Raw genomic sequence first — 16,335 nt, forward strand, 5'->3', positions numbered from 1 at the left:
ACAGAAGCAGGCAAAAGTAATCTATGCCATTAGGCGCTAGGGTCCTGGTCACATTTGGAGCGGGGAGCGGCAGGGAGGAAGGCCGAGGAGGCTCTCTGAGGCTATCTGGCAATGTTTCGTTAGTTGATCGGGGTGCTGGTTACACGGGTGTGTTCAGCAGTGAAAATTCGCTGAGCTACGCACTTGCCTGTACTTTCCTGTATGTGTGTCAGACTTAATACTAGTATGTACGTTACACTTCAATAGAAATTTTTATTAAAAACGGAACTCATTACATCCTTTCTCAAATTGTTCTTCTCCTTTATTTCTTATCCTACTGAATGGCTTCACCATCCACTTAGCACCCCATCTAGAGACTTGGGGCTTGTCCTTGTCACCTTTTTTCCCCAAATCCCCACAAGCAGTGTCAAGCAGGAGCCCTTTTCCTCTCCACGCCCCACACTGTCACTTCCTGCGTTGGGCCCCCACTCTCCCCACTCCCATCCTTTACCTGCTGAAGAGAGACCTTGCCTCATCCACCCTTCGGGCTGCCGATGGAATGGAATGCACACATGATTGTATCACTTTCTTGCTGCAAAACCTTTGGTGGGGCCTCATTGCAAGGCTCCAGGTTCCATCTCTCATTTATTAGTGGGGTGGCCACATCTCTCCATTTCCTCATCCCTAAAATGTGTATGGTAATAATGTGTCTTTCAAGGAGTCGCCATGATCTATCTCCTGCCTGCCTCTCCAAATTTATCTTTTGCACGCTCTACCAGGTGCAATTCATCAGGTGTGCCAGGCTGTTCCATGCCTCCAGGCGTGTCTGTATGGTTTCTTGGCTTTAAAGGCTCCCATCTGGGGCACCTGGGTGGCTCAGTCGTTAAGCGGCTGCCTTTGGCTCAGGGGGTGACCCCAGAGTCCTGGGATCGAGCCCTGCATCGGGCTCCCTTCTGGGAGCCTGCTTCTTCCTCTCCTACTCCCCTGGCTTGTGTTTCCTCTCTTGCTGTCTCTCTCTCTGTCAAATAAATAAAATCTTTAAAAAAATAAAAATAAAAAAATAAAGGCTCTCATCTTCCAACTTTTCTGCCTGCCTATCCTCTTCCCTGTGCAGAGGACTTCTTCTAACCCCCCCGGCCCATGTACAACTCACCACTTGCTCTGGCTTGTGTCCCGCCTCTCTCTCGTGCACAGGTTTATCTAAGCACCTGTACACTTATAGAAATTGATATAAAAGATACCTGATAATGACTGGTCCCAAAGCATTTATTCTTTAAGTAAAATTCATTGAGTATCTACTATATTCCAATCCTGGCTTTAGGTGCTCGGGATATAGCAGTTAACAAAATAGGAGAAGGACCTGCCTTCATAGGGTGTATCTAGTCTAGTCTGAAGGTGGTGAAGGCTAATGAATGAATGAATAAAATATCCTGCAGCGAGAAGGAGATGTTGTAGCAAAGACCTGAAGGAGGCGAGAGACCTGTGAGCAAAGCCTCTGGGCAGAGGGAATAGCAGGTGTAAGGCCTCCGAGGTGGTGGCTCCTGGTTGGGTACTTGGTGTGCTCTAGACAGAGCAATGAGACTCTGGGGCTGGAGCCGGTGAATAAGAGAGTTTTAGGAGATGAAGGGGTAAAGTGGGGGGTATAGGGGGCAATCTGTGCAAGGCCTCGTGGGCCCCTGAGGACTTTGGCATTTAGCCTGAGTCGGCCCTTGCAGGGGTTCGAGGAGAGGAGGGCCAAGACAGATCGGGACTTGTAAGGCTCCCTCTGGCTGCTGGGTGTAGACTGGATTGCCTGGGGCAAGCTGGAAGCAGAGAGCCTAGTGGGGTGAGTGCAGTCATCGGGAGGGGAGACAATGGTGGCTTGGCCCAGGTGGTGGCAGTGGAGGGCATGAGAAGTGGCTGGATTCTGACCATCTTTGGAAGGTAGCCAACAGTACTTGCTGACAGGTGACAAGGGTGTGAGAGAAAGAGAGGTTCAAGGCCTGAGAGACTGGGAGGATGGAGCTTCCACTTCCTGGGGGAGGGGAAGGTTCCAGGAGGAACATGGAGTGCGGAGAATGGAGTGAAGATGTTCCCTTCGAGAGGCCTGTGGGACACACAAGTGTTGAGGTTGAGAGGGCACCTGGCTGGCAGCTCCTGGAGCTCAGGGGAAAGCCCAGACCGGCTGGGTGTTGCTCTGCACTCCTGGCAGTGGGCGTGCACATGAACCCAGAGCCTTCGTCCCGCAGCTGCTCCCCAGGAACGGCTAAGTAGAGGAGGAAGTGACATCAAATTGATTTGGGAGCTGTTAATCCAGGAGGCACTTGACTCCACCCCATCTTCAAGAGAAGCTGGGGATGGCTGAAATGCAGAAAGGTCCTGTCAGTCGGGCAAACGACAATTGGGCCAAGACCCTCTTTGAGGGGGGCTATCAAAGGGGAGTCGTGTGGGTCACTGACAGTGTGGCCTTAATAACCAAATCAATTTGGCCCAGAGGCTGTGTCTGTCACTGAGGAGGGTTTTTGCAGCTGCAACTGAGCAAACCCAGAGATCCAATGACACCCCTCTAATTGCTGTGGCCTTCAGGGCCTTTCCCTTTCCCCGGGTTTCCCACAGGTGGGCCCTGGGGTTTCTGCATTCTGCAGAACCAAAGCAGAAGGCAAAAAGGAAAGGGTGCTGATGTGTGTGTGTGTGTGTGTGTGTGTGTGTGTGTGTGTGTGTGTGTTTGGTTCTGTAACTCTGTGCCTGTGGAGAGGAAGAGTCCTAAGAGGAAGGCCTGCTTTCAGAGCCATTTCCTGTGTTCAGTCAGATGTTGGGCTGATTTCTGATGTTTTTTCCCTCCCAGGCTCCCCTCCCCAGAAAGCGTTCGTTTATAGGCAGCCTGGGGATCTGAGGCACCAGAACCTTATGGAAATGAGCAGAGAGAGAAGGAACAGCAAGCATTTTACAGGAAAAGCTGTCACCAAGGGAGCAGCAACATGGCTGTATGGTCCCCAAAATGACTTAATCACCAAAAAGCTGGTGAACAAAAGCAAAAGCGTGTTTGACTACAGCATCTTCTAACACCGGAAGATAACATTGCTGGAGTGAGCGACCGAAAACAGGTCAGCCTTGAAAGGAGAAAGAGGAGAAGATTTTGATTATGTGGTTGGTTATTTTTCTCCCTCCTTGGATTGTTTTTGATATTTCTCCCCATGTTACGGGTTTCCACTAGAGTGCCTGCCGTGTCTCCCACTCACCAATCTTAGACTGATGCAACATGGGCTCATTCTGCCCTTTTGCCCCAAGAGCCACTCCATGGGGAAAACCTTGTTATCACAGCAAGAAAATTCAAGGCTTGCTCTTTCTCAAAATGTACCTTGCAAGCTCAATGGGAAAAGTGGGCATTAGACACACATAGGAAAGACTCTTTGAGTCTTTTTGATGGATGTCACTAAGTCCAGAGCTTTCCTTCCCATGGAAACAGATGAAGCTGAGGAGAAAAACATAAAATTATGAATGACAAAAGCTGTCAGTAACTAGCTTCCCATCTCCTTGAGAAACAAGAGTAAGACACGGGAAGAAAGCAGCAGGCTGCAATAATGTCCCTCTCGAAGAAGAAGAAAGAAGGAAATTGTCCTGGTGTGAAAATGTTGCTATTTGTGGCAACAGGCATATTCCTGGGTAAATCTGTTATCTGTACATGCTTCAACACAGATGAATCTCCAAAACATATGCTAAGTGAAAGATAAAAGACCATATGTTGTATGATTCCATTTAAATGTAATGTCTGGAATAGACAAATCTACAGAGACAGAAAGTAGATCGCTGGTTGCCAGGGGTGGAGAGAGGGGGAAACGGGCTTAATGTCTACCAGCTTCTTTGGGGGGGGAGGAGGGCGGTGACGAAAATGTTCTAAAATGGATTGTGTGCTCCACAAATCTATAAATATACTAAAAACCATTGAATCGTACACTTTAAATGGGGGAATTTAATGCTATGTAAATTACATCTCAATAAGCTGCTTAAAAAACCTCTGCTGTCACCTGCAAAGGAGACACACCTGTAAGATGAGGCTTGCTTTTTAAAAATATATATATATAAATAAACATGACCAAGTAATGGACCTATTTACTGTAATAAGGTGGATTTTAAAAACTCATCATTTGCATTGAATCTAAAACGTACACGGTAAGACGAGCAGAAGCAGATGTAGGTAGTGCTTCACGATAATCACGTCTCCGTTCCCAAATGAACCTTCGTTCAACGCGTAAGTCGAGTCAATCCATTTACTTTATTTCACTGTGATAAGGAGCTACTGCCCCCATGGAACAGAGGGAGTGAAGAGTAAATGAGACAAAGAACCTTCGTCTTCAGGTTCCCAGCTGCGCAATGGAAAGCACTCTTGCCCGGGGGCGCCGGCCGCGGTTCTCTATCTGGGTGAGAGGCTGGTCAAGTACGGCCACCTCACCCTGTATTCCTGTATTTCTTCTCTGCTTCTGAGCATCCCTCTAGCTCAGGGTCGAGCACACAGAGGTCGCCAAGCCACACTGACCGTAAAATGGCCACTGGACCACCCCGTGGACCACATTCCGGTCCGCCCAGCCAGATGGTATTTCCTGCTCTTCGTGGAAATCTCTGGAGCTCCTCAGCCATGCGCACAGGTTGGTAAGCGATAGAACAGGAAAGAATGCTGTGCTCTGGGCCTCTTGACAGCATGTCTTTTATTATAGATATCTCCCAAATGGGCAGGTCTATTTTAAAAAGGGGTTGGTAAACTTTCATAGGGCTTCTTCCTATTTGGGGGTCACAGAGCACAGTTGTTAGACTCAGCGCTGTGAAAGGAACAAAGATCTGCCCTGCGTGTCCAATTCTTACCCAGTGTTTGGCCCATAGCAGCAACTCACGGATGGGTTCTTTAACGAACCACCAAAAGAATGAGTGGATGGATGGATGGATCTCAATGCTGATCACACAGAAGAGGAACTGAAGGGTGAAGCCTATGGATGTCAGAGATCCAGAAGTCTTGGAATCTAAGCCTTGAAAGGCTCTGTTTAGATTTTCTTGCTGAGGAAAGGGCAAGGGGTAAAGGAAAAACAACAAAACACCCAGAGCCCCTTAAAGCATTGAGAGTTACTGGGACACGTCGCTGACTCTAAATTGCACAAAGGAAAAAAACCAGACAATTGGTCTCACGGATCCCTACTTAAGAAATGTATTTGGGTTTGCAAAATGACCTTGGGTATATTCATACAGATCTTTCCAAATACTGAGAAAGGTGACGAAATACAAAAGTCATGCGATTAGGGGATCATGGAAGCACATACTCTACCAATAATGTCTGATGGGAGGGCAGAGAGGAGCGTGAGTTAAACCAGGAATTCTGACTCCACTTGTGTGAGTTGCGTCATGTCTGTCCACGAGGTCATTTGCAGGGTGGAGAGGCCTCCTCCTTCCTGCCCTTCTTATTTATTTCCTGTGACATGCATAAATACACACTCACCCCGAAGAAGACATTCAACCAATTTCTAATGTTCAGAACAAATCTAAAAAGGAATTCTGAGCTAAGAGGTCCTTGAGAGTTGAGAGAGGCGTGAAGGACTACTCTTTCAAAGATTGAGAGAGAATTTAAATTTGAATTGGATGATATCTTAGAGATTTGCTTTCAATTTCTCCTTATTTAAGCATATTACTCTTGCCAGGGCCATATTTAGAAAGTTAAAAATGAGTGAGCGTATAAAGTCTTTGGAGATTCTTGACTCTCAGTTGGATTATGCTTTCTTTTAGAGTCCAATGGAAGTCGGCGTGTTACGTTAATCCATATTTAAACTAGAGTGACCTCACGTCCCGATTTGCCCGGGACAGTCCTGGTTTACACCTGTTGTCCCAGCAGAATTATTAATAGCATCCGCTTCCACTCTCAATAGTGTCCTAGTTTGGAAGATTAAATTCTACAGTCACTCTAACTTTGACTCCTAAAAATTTTCAAAGATACACCACACTTTCTTATTAATTGTTGCAATTTATAGCTATTTTCTACAATTTCTGAGACCCTTCCTTCTTTCTGTCCCATTTCAAGCATCCTTGGAACTTGAGAAGGCTCCTCAGAGCACCAGAGAGCCAGCGGTGAAACTAAGAAAACCGCATTCACATAAAGACAACTGTTGTTCATTAACAATGCATTTTCACTGATTAACATGCCATGCTAGTTAATGATATTTTAATTATTCAGGTTGCATTTCTATTAATCAGCAAAATTACTAATTCAATTGTACTATTAAGTATTTGATAAATGCTAATGGTTGCACAGCACATACCTTCATAGCCAAAGAGCAGTAAAAACAAGAAGCCGCCTATCTTGCGTGGCATTCTCCGCTTGTCCTTGGCTGCAGCTCTACCTGATCCAAGTGGAGAGCTTCCCCAGGAGCAGGGGCTTAACTTGAGCACCGGCCTCATTAAGCATCTTATTCCATTTAGTTCTTAGGGCTTTGGCTGAGCCCTAGGAAGTTAACCCACATAGTTACCTGCCTCAACAAGGAAGTCTCCAAGAAGAGTCTAATGTCAACTAAGGTTGGTTCAGCAAAGGGAAATACCGTTTTACGCTATTTTATTTATTTTTTTAAAGATTTATGTATTTATTTTGAGAGAGAAAGTGAGATAGCAGGAGGAGGGACAGAGGGAGAGGGAGGAGAGAGAATCCCAAGCGGACTCCTCACTGAGCAGGAAGCCAGACATGGAGCTTGATCCCACAACCTGAGATCATGACCTGAGTGGGAACCAAGAGTTGGTCACTCAACCAACTGAGCCACACAGGTGCCCCTATGGTATCTTTAAATTTAAGAGAAGCAGGGGAGGGCAAGAGAAACTATAATCAGAAGACCCAGGTCTTAATCCTTTCTTTGCCGTCGTCTCCTCGGGAGGTGACCTTGAGCAATTTTCTGCCATCTAAGCACTAACACTGCCAAATTCTATGAAAGCGACATGAATTCTCTTCTTAGAAAGCAACCTGGCATCACGTTCATACCTATTCACTCAGGAAAATACTCAGTCTGGGAGGGGGAGACTGTTAACACACAAAGACGTACCTTGCTTTGTTATTTATAATAACAAAAAATAGGAACCAATCTACACAGCCAAGGTCAGGGGGCTCAGCGTAGCAGGTAGAGTTAAGAGCACTGATTCCCAGGCCAGACTGGGTGCAAATCTCAGGTCAGCCACTTGTTATGTGACCTTAGGCAAGTTACTTGAGATCTCTGTGCCTCAACTTTCTCGTCTATAAGATGATGATAATAATGCGTACTTCACAGAGTTAGTTTGAGGTTCAAGTGGGACGATTACATATATACTTAAAACAGTGCTGGACATAATTATTATTATTATACAGCCATTAATGATAAAATTGATGGGTGAAAAGGGGAGTTGTTTAATGAGTACAGAGTTTCTGTTTTGCAAGATGAAAAAGTTCTGGAGATCTTTCTCACAACAATGTGAATGTATTTAGCATTACTGAATTGTGCACTTAAACGTGGTTAAGATGATACAAAATAAAACTATTAAGTTAATGAAACGATTGTGATAATAGGGACAAACATGTTGTATACTCTTGATTTAGAAAAGGATGCAAACGTACACATTGTATGAGCCAAACAATGTGGAAAAGTGCAGAGAAAAATACCGAGTTACCCCTTCCCTTTTTGGTTTTGGGCCACCACTATTCTACCACCCCCTACCACCCCCCCCACCTCCGCCCAGGGTCCCAGACACTTTCTCTTCATTCCTCTTGTCAAAGATGAAAAAGGCCAATATATAAAGATAATAATGACCCCGCCCCCCCCGCCCCACGAAAGTGTAATGAACTATAAGGAGGAACAAAAAGGAGCTAAAGAAATGCTTAGTCATTTAGTTAGTATTTATTTGGTTATCTACAAGGCCGACATTTATTCTATACGGTGTATGGATTGGTCATTACACAGAGGAAGGTCCATTCAACAAACCCTACTGCTGTATTAAAAAATAAAGGACTATTTCCCCCCTGCTCTGCATTTTAGAGTTTCATGAAAATTTAACCCTTTAATAATAATAATAATAATAATAATAATAATAATAATAAACCTGTAATAATTCAACCGCAGTCAAAGCGCTTTTGCATTGCCATATTTCAGTTGGAGGCTTTGGGGGACAGGTCTGTGCTGGCTTGCAGGAAATGGGCTTCACCAGGTGGTCTTGCTTCCTAGGAGCTCTGGATTTTGCCAGGCCGGCTGGGTCTGGGCGGGTCGGGGACGTCCTCGGGACTACGACACGACCAGGCACCCACCTCTGCGGTTGCTGATGGGAGGAGAGGGTATTTGTCATTATGCTTCTGGGATAAAAACATGTCCCCCCCCAAAAAAAAAGAATTAAAAATTAAGAAAAAAAATGTAAATGTCCCCAAATGGAAAAAGAGTCCCCAAATAGAAAAGTAAAACAGATATTATTTTTAAAGAAGGAAGAAATGAACTTTGGCTTGCTTTTTGTTTTTTTGACCGCGCACTCAGAGTATTTAAAGTAGAAGAGAAAAGTGAACTTTGCATCCATGGTTCCACTGGGGCTCGAACCCAGGACCTTCTGCGCGTAAAGCAGACGTGATAACCACTACACTATGGAACCTTCCCGATGCAAAGCGCCTGTCATTAGCTTATTCATAGTCTCATATTCAAACAGCGCCTCCGCTCAAAACCCGCCCCTCGGCCGGAGCTCCGCCCCTCGGCCGGAGCTCCACCTCCGCCGTGGCTCCACCTCCGCCGTGGCTCCGCCCCACTTGCCGGAGAGGATGTTCGCGGCCAAGTTCCCGGCTCTGGCTGTGGGGGTCTGGGCGGTTCGCTCAACTTGCCCACCACGTTCGTCACCCCTGTGACCAGGGCGAGGCCAGGGCCGGGGTTACCCTCCTGAGGGCCGCGCCGCTAATCAGCCGTCCCAAACTTTCTCTCAGCTGCGAGGTTGGCGGGACCTGCCCCGCGGGCGGAAGCGGAAGGTACCGCGGCCACGACCGCTCTTGGCAGCTTCCCTCAGCTCCGGAGGGACCCGCGCTTCCCGCCTTTAGCCCTGGGCACCCTGAGCCGCTGCCCGCAGCACTGGGGGCCTTAGTCCGGAGCAGGGCGGACAGGAGTGACACTTAGAGCCAAAGATTCAGGCAGCGCGGGGTTTGGGTGTGGGCCGGGGGTCACTGTCTTACAGGCATTTATGTTGCGGGGATTGGAAGAGGCCGCTGGTTAGTGGGCCCCTTGCCCGAGGATGTGGGCTCCTAACGCTCCCTGACATTTTCACAGCATTCCTCCTCTCCCCCCCGCCCACCCCGCCACAGCCGCCCACGGGGGCTGAAAGTTGCAGACTTTGGTCGGCCCCTCTTTGTCTGGGCTGAGGGGGAGGGGCTGTGTAGACCGGCCACCCCTTTCCGGCTGGGGATGATGAAGCGGGACCCAACGCAAGATTTGAGGGGCCCAGTACAAAATGAAAATGCCAGGTTCCTTGTTCATGAGTTACTCGGAACTCCAAAACGGTGATAAGCAGAGCATTGAGCCCAGCGCCGGACCCTGCGACTGCACAGGTCGCGGCCCGTGAACCTGTGGCTGTGCTTCCCGGACTGTGGGCCCCGAGAAGGTGCTGGAACCCTCCACTACGAAGGGCTCCTGTGTGGTCTTGCTTCTTAGTTTTCATTGTCAGTGTCCTTTGCCGTCCCCAGTGCTTTTGGGTGGGTCTTCGTCATCGTCCTAGGATTGCTCACCACCTTCAAGCTTGAAAACCCACCGAAAACCATTTGGCGGGCGTTTTTAAGTGCCGAGTTGAACATGGCTGAAGGCTGGGGCTTTTTCCCTGGCGTCTTCCCCTGAAGCCGGCAGAATGACGGAGAAATGGTACTGATTGTATGAAAGCATCCCCTTCAGCCAATTACAGTCTTCCTGAAAAGACCCCTGAAAGAAACAGGTGGGTGGAAGGTACACTGATGGGGGGTGCATAATCTGGATTCTAGTCCTGCCCTGGTTACTCATTTGCTATGTGCTCTTCAGTTCACCTCCCAGGCCTCAGTGACCTCCTCTGTAGAAATGCATGGGTTGGAGTAGACACCCCTACTTTCCCTCTGGGTCTAAATGTTATCCCTTCTTTCCAGGTGGGCAGCTGGAGGCCGTTACCTGCCATGTATGTTTTCCGCAGGAGTAGAGGCAGGCCTGCAGCTGGTGCTTGGGTTCTTTACTACCAGGCGTCCTACCTCCTACTGAGCTCCCGGTAATATTCATCATGGGACCCGTTGCAAAATGCCTTTTTGTCGATACCTTTCTCGAGGCCTCTTGAGCACTTGATGCAGATGACCACGAGTGGATAGCCACCAGCAGGAGGATGGGTTCACGAAAGCTCAACGTTGCCTGCTAGTCCATGACCCATAATGACTCCCAGGATACCCAACGGTAAGTATATCCCACCTGTTTCCAAACCTCTGTCGGTGCAGAACAAGGCTGCCGCGACTTAGGCCTGAAATGACACTCACGGTTGTGTTTTGGTTGTTCTCTAGGGAATGCTTTGCTTGTCCTCCAGCTTTCTGTCTGCCCTTGCTTTAAAGGATGGGTTCTCTGAGTGCAAGCTTTGGCAAAGTTCCCACACACGCCCCACGTAGAAAAGAAGCTGGTGCACCTCTGATACATGCCACATAGGTTCCTGCCTTTAGTGAAAAACTCTTGGGTCTTTTTTCCATTCTGACAAGGAGGGAGACTTTTGTTCCACTTCCCCGCTGCCCTCAAAGTATAGTCACAATCTCTATTGTTTACAAAGCACTTTCACATACACTCCTGTAAGGTAGCCATGATAAGTATTACTCTCTTCATGTTTCAGCTGAGGCAGTTAAAGCCGATGAGTCTGAATGCCTTGCCTGAGACCATTCCGCTTCTACTCAGTCTTCTTTTTTTTTTTTTTTTTAAGATTTTATTTATTTATTCGACAGAGATAGACAGCCAGCTAGAGAGGGAACACAAGCAGGGGTAGAGGGAGAGGAAGAAGCAGGCTCACAGCAGAGGAGCCTGACGTGGGGCTTCGATCCCACAACGCCGGGATCACGCCCTGAGCCGAAGGCAGACGCTTAACCGCTGTGCCACCCAGGCGCCCCTTCTACTCAGTCTTCTGATACCTAAGTGATTTCAGGAGGCCCATGTCTGCAAAGGCTACATGTTATTCCCTTAAGAGTGCCCTTGATTTCTTGTAATATTTCATATGCACTCAGGGAGGAAATGGATACCTTTTATTTTTTTCCTTTGTAATTTTATTTTATTTTAAGATTTATTTATTTATTTGAGAGAGAAAATCTTGAGCGGACTCCCTGGAGAGCATGGAGCCTGAAGCGGGGCTCGATCCCACGACCCTGAGATCAGGCTGTGAGCCAGCACGAAGAGTCAGATGCTCCACCGACTGAGCCACCCAGTGCCCCTCCTTTGTAATTTTAAGATGAAGTCCTCAAAAGCAGGAAACAAACGCCTACCTGGAAACAACCGTTTGTGACTTTCACCTTGAAAGTGTCAGTGTCATGGACAGCCTTTCAGATGGCCACAGTTTTGCCTGGCACTTCAGGCAGTTCATTCAGATTTGTGAGGCCTGTCCCCCCGAGGTACGCCCAGAAGCATCTGAACAACTGTAAGTCAAACCCATCAACAAACTAGTAAATAAGGACTAGAAGTCCCTTCAAACTTTTGAGTCCCCTGATTTCTCAGATGTTTGGTGTGGCTTCCCCAGCACATGGCTTTACTGATGGAGAGCAACTCAACCAAAGAAACCACGACCCCAAACACTGAGCTGACTTAGGAAGCTGTTTATCTGATTGCATTTAGAAATGGTTATAATCTGTCTTTCAGTATCGTGCTCCAGTATTTACTAAGAAAATAAGTCATTACCTTAGAATGTCAGCTCACCTTAATTTTCTCCCTTTTGAAGCTCAAGTTTGAAACATTTGAAATTAGCTTATTGGAATGGATATTTGATATCCGTTGCTCTTTGCCCACCTATCTTTTCATAGTCATTTATATCCCTCTGTCTTCTTACCCGGCTCAACTTCTGTGGTCATTTTTAGCACTCGTTTGCCCTTTTGTTGCTTGTTCTTGTTGACAAAACCACAGTCTGTAAAGTCCAGCTGTCTCTGTACTCTCCCCTTGTATATGGCCCCGAGACGAACACATATCCAGGTCAACTGATTTCACACTAAATTCTTGACTACTTACCTCAAGTGAACCCTTAATGTAGCCTAGAATCGCATCTACGTCCTTCATTCTCCTCTTCTCCTAAAGGACAGTTTCATATCTTCTCTCCCTGAACTTCCTGTACCTCCTTCCCCAGCCTCTCAGCTGATGAACTGGTTTTCAGTAAAGAGGTGGAAGCCCTGAGAAGAGAACTTGCACGAGTCCCCGCCACTGCTGCGCACCTGCTGGCATCTGCGTGATCACAGATCTAGACCAGGCCTCTTCCGTAGATCAGGGATTCTCAAGAGCTGTGTTGACATTTGGGACTGAGTAACTCTCGGTCGTGGGGGTCGTTCTGTGCCCGGTAGGATGCCTCACCGCATCCCCAGCCTCTACCCACTAGATGCCCCAGCACCCGTCCCCCCAGTTGTGACCACCCAAAATGTCTCCTGGTTGGGGTGGAATCTTGGGGGCCATTTGGTGATGTCTGCAGACACTTTCGGTTGTCACAGCGTGGGTGCCGGGGTTGGGGTGCTGCCAGCGTCTCGGGGGTGGAGCCGGGGCTGCTGTGAAATACCCTGCCATGCACGCAACGGCCCCCCGCGGCCGAGCTTACCCACTCCTGAATGTCCCTAGTGCTGTGCTTGAGAAATCCTGTCCTAGACGAATTGTCCGCTTTCCCCTCGAAATCCAGCCCACCACCTGCTCTTGCCTACTTCAGGAAGTCTCTCCAACAAGTCCCCTTTCTTCTACATTCTTATTTACCTTCTCTCTTGTCTCCTTCCGGTGAACCTGCGAGCGCACCATAATGTCTCTCAGCATTAAAACGAGCTCTTGCTCCCCTTTCTGCCTCCAGCTAGTTCAATTTTTTTTTTTTTTAAAGATTTTATTTATTTATTTTGACATAGATAGAGACAGCCAGCGAGAGAGGGAACACAGCAGGGGAGTGGGAGAGGAAGAAGCAGGCTCCCAGCGGAGGAGCCTGATGTGGGGCTCGATCCCAGAACGCCAGGATCACGCCCTGAGCCGAAGGCAGACGCTTAACCGCTGTGCCACCCAGGCGCCCCTCAATTTTTTTTTTTTGTTCTCCTTTGCAGCAGAACTCCTAGAAAGATGTGTCTGTAAGCACTCCCTCCAATGCCTCTCCTTTTGGAAGCACTTTCCCCTCCTGGCTTTTAGGATACCGCCCTCCCCCGATCTTTGTTTCCCACCTTACGGGTCACCCCTTCGCAGTCACTTTTGCACCTGGACTTCTTCTCTATTCGTTCCCACCACCTGGATGACCTATCGGAGCTCCTGCAAAGCTCCTGACGGCCACCTTCCGTCTGTCCCCCCTTCTTTATCTCAGATAAGAACAGCTTCATTTTCCCACCTATTGAGGCCCAAAACTTTGAATCATACTTGATTCTTCTTTTCTTCATACCCCAGATCCAATCCTATCAGCAGCTCCTCTTGGCTTGCCCTTCAGGATCTAGGTAGAATCTGATCAGTCGCTTTCTGCATCTCCTCTGCTGCCACATCAGTCAAGGCCATCATCCCATTCGGCCTGGGTCATCGCCGAACACCTCATATCCTGGCCTCCCAGCTTCTGCCCTTTCCTCCCTATGGACTATTCTCTGCACAGTAGCCGGAATGATCCTTTTAAGAGGTAAGTTAGATCATCTCACTCCTCTGCTCAGAACCCTCCAATAGCTCCTCACTGTAGCTGGAGTGAAAACCAAGGCCATACGGTGGCCCGCAAGGCCCTGTGTGGTGTGCCCTTTCCCCTGTCCGTTACCTCTTGGATCACAAATCCTATTACTTTGCCTTTTCTTTTACTGTGTACTCCAGCCACACTTGCCTGCTTGCTGTTCTTCAAACACACTGGGCCTCTTCTGCCTCAGGGCCTTTGAACCTGCTGTTTTGTCAGCCTTGGGTGCTCTTTTCCTAGACCAGCCCATTGCTCACTCTCTCACCTTGCTCAGGTATTTGCCCAAATATCTTGGCAGCGAGTCCTTTCCTGGCTGCCCTACTTATAATTACTCTTTCCGCCCCTTCTTCATACTGGAGATGCAGTATTCCCCCTTTCCCTGCGTTATTTTTCTTTGTAACACTTACTCCCATCTCATTTGCCGGATATTTACTTACTCATTCTGTTGCTTGTCCTCTGCCATCCTCAACCAGAATGAAAGTTCCATGAAGGTGTGGATTTGGTTCTGTTCATTGTTACGTTCCCCAGAGCCTAAGTAGTGCCTGATACATAGTAAGGGTCCAATAAATATGTCTCGAATGAATCTCTTCAGGGTTGGGGATGACTCAGGTGGGGTCAGTTACCCCCAATCAGAGCTGATCCTGGGGCTTTTACCTGCACTCTGAGAAGAGACATTTCTTTGTTCCTCGAACCTTGACTTGAACGTGAGATTACCCAGAGGCTGGAGGCTCTGCTGCCGCCTAATTATTGCGATGTATCAGACCGGACTCTTAGTTGCATACAGCAGAACCCTCTTGTTCACAGTACCCACTGCTCTTCCCCGTGTGGGATTTTTACACCCTTCCCCCCGCCATAGCCTTGACTGAGTGACTTGCTCTGGCCGATCAATGTGGGCAGAAGCACAAGTGTAAAGAGCCAGCTGGTGATTGGCTACTTCAGTGTTTCCCCTTTGCTATGGGAACAGCAACGCTCAGAGAGAGGTTGGCCTGAGTCTTAGAGAAAAGACCCCAGGTGACGGAACTGCAGCCAACCCACACTGGCCATGGCATCAGAGTGAAAAGTAAACCTTGATCATGGTAAGCCACGAAGGTTTGGGGTTGTTTGTTACCAAAACCTAACATTATCTAAGTGGATTCAACGCTTCTTCTGGTTTCACAAGAAAATGAGTTTATTAAAAGATAGTTGGTGGTGCAGAGTATCTCCAAAAAGGCCTCGGAGACTCCAAAGCCGGGAATAATGTCTTAATCTCACCGCGGGGCTGCACTAGCCAAGACTCCCACTGCTCTCCCTCTGAGTACAGAGGCAGCAACTCAAGCCAGTGATGGGGCCCTGCATCTCTGAAACCTGAACCCCTCCGTCACTAACGTTGTCACAAGATGGATTTCATAACCCCTTGACCCCCTCGTGCTGCCCTCTTAAGTGAGGTCTCTGGCGGAGCCTAAGTTACATCCCTGTGCTCTTGCCTGGAGAGAGGCTGGGAAAGTGTACGTCTTGTTTCTCCTTTGAGGAGGTAGGGGTCAAATGTGGTGAAAGGAGAAGTTAGTGAACACGAAGCATGAAGACATCTGCTGCCTGCCTGAAGCCCAAGCACGGAGCAAGGGGTGAGAGCTGAGAAAGAGAACGATTGGATGCCGTCCTGGCAGGCCTCCAGCAAGCCAAGCCTTACATACACCTGTTGACGCCTCGGTTATTGGAAGAATGCATTCCTGGTTTTGCTTAGGCCAGCTGGAATTGGTTCACTGACACTTGCAGTAGAAGGAGTCCTGATGAGTCATCTAAAATGGGTGGGCATCAGCACAGTGGCTGGCGGTGCTGTCCTGTGTCAGATACTTGGAAATTTTGGTCACCCTCAGTTCCCAGTAAATGGGGAAACAGCCTCTTCCGGCAGGGCAGGCTTTTGGTTTCAGTGCGTCTTGGGAGCCAACAGGTCTCAAACATAGCGGGGTACTTGCTCACATGGAGCACGGTAGCCAGGATATATAGAGGTCGAGAGTGGGCAACACATCTGGGGTACCGTTGGTTGCTTACCCCCAATTCATTCTTCTTCTTTTCCTCAGTAATAAAGATCAGAATAAACCCTTGTATAGTACTTGCTGTGTATTAGAGACCATTCTAAACTCTTTGCTCAGATTAACTCATTTAATCCACACAAGAACCCTGTGAGAAAAGGTTATTATGCCTGGCTTACAGATGAGAAAATGGAGGCACAGAATAATTAAGTGACTTGTGTAAGTTGTACAGCTAGTAAATAAAAGAGCAGGGCTTTACACCCAGGCCATCTGGCTCCATGGGCTGTATTTAACCTCTACACTGCACTGCCTGATTTTGTTTCATTTGGCAATGTATCCAGCTAAAACAGCTTGATTTCCCAGGCTCCCTTGCAGCTGAAAAAGACTGCGAGGCACAATTCTGGCCATGAGCTGTTTGGAAGCAGGGGGGCTTCCAGAACCATTTCTTTAAAAGAAGGTAGACTCAGGTGGTATGCCTCATTTTGCCCTTAGTTGTTTACTTTCTGCC

At 48.0% G+C, this 16,335-nt stretch overlaps 1 protein-coding gene and 1 non-coding gene across 10 annotated transcripts in view; one reads left to right on the top strand and one right to left on the bottom strand.

Annotated features, from left to right (window-relative positions):
• Nucleotides 1-8,510: 8,510 nt before the first annotated feature.
• TRNAV-UAC lies at nucleotides 8,511-8,583 on the bottom strand. Its single transcript has one exon. It is a non-coding gene; the product is annotated as a tRNA-Val (tRNA).
• Nucleotides 8,584-8,729: 146 nt separating this feature from the next.
• Nucleotides 8,730-16,335, top strand: part of PPEF1 (protein phosphatase with EF-hand domain 1) — a 124,628-nt gene continuing 117,022 nt past the window's right edge. For 4 of the 9 annotated variants that reach the window (XM_019809821.2, XM_034649698.1, XM_034649705.1 and 1 more), the window contains exons 1-2: nucleotides 8,730-9,897; nucleotides 10,082-10,376. The gene's annotated coding sequence lies outside the window, so the exon portion shown is untranslated. Of the gene's footprint in view, nucleotides 9,898-10,081; nucleotides 10,377-11,255; nucleotides 11,590-13,141; nucleotides 13,777-16,335 lie in introns of those variants that run through there. The other 5 variants (XM_034649699.1, XM_034649700.1, XM_034649701.1 and 2 more) reach the window with 5 other exon arrangements.

Source organism: Ailuropoda melanoleuca, chromosome X (genome assembly GCF_002007445.2).
Source record: "Ailuropoda melanoleuca isolate Jingjing chromosome X, ASM200744v2, whole genome shotgun sequence".
NCBI classification, from domain to species: domain Eukaryota; kingdom Metazoa; phylum Chordata; class Mammalia; order Carnivora; family Ursidae; genus Ailuropoda; species Ailuropoda melanoleuca.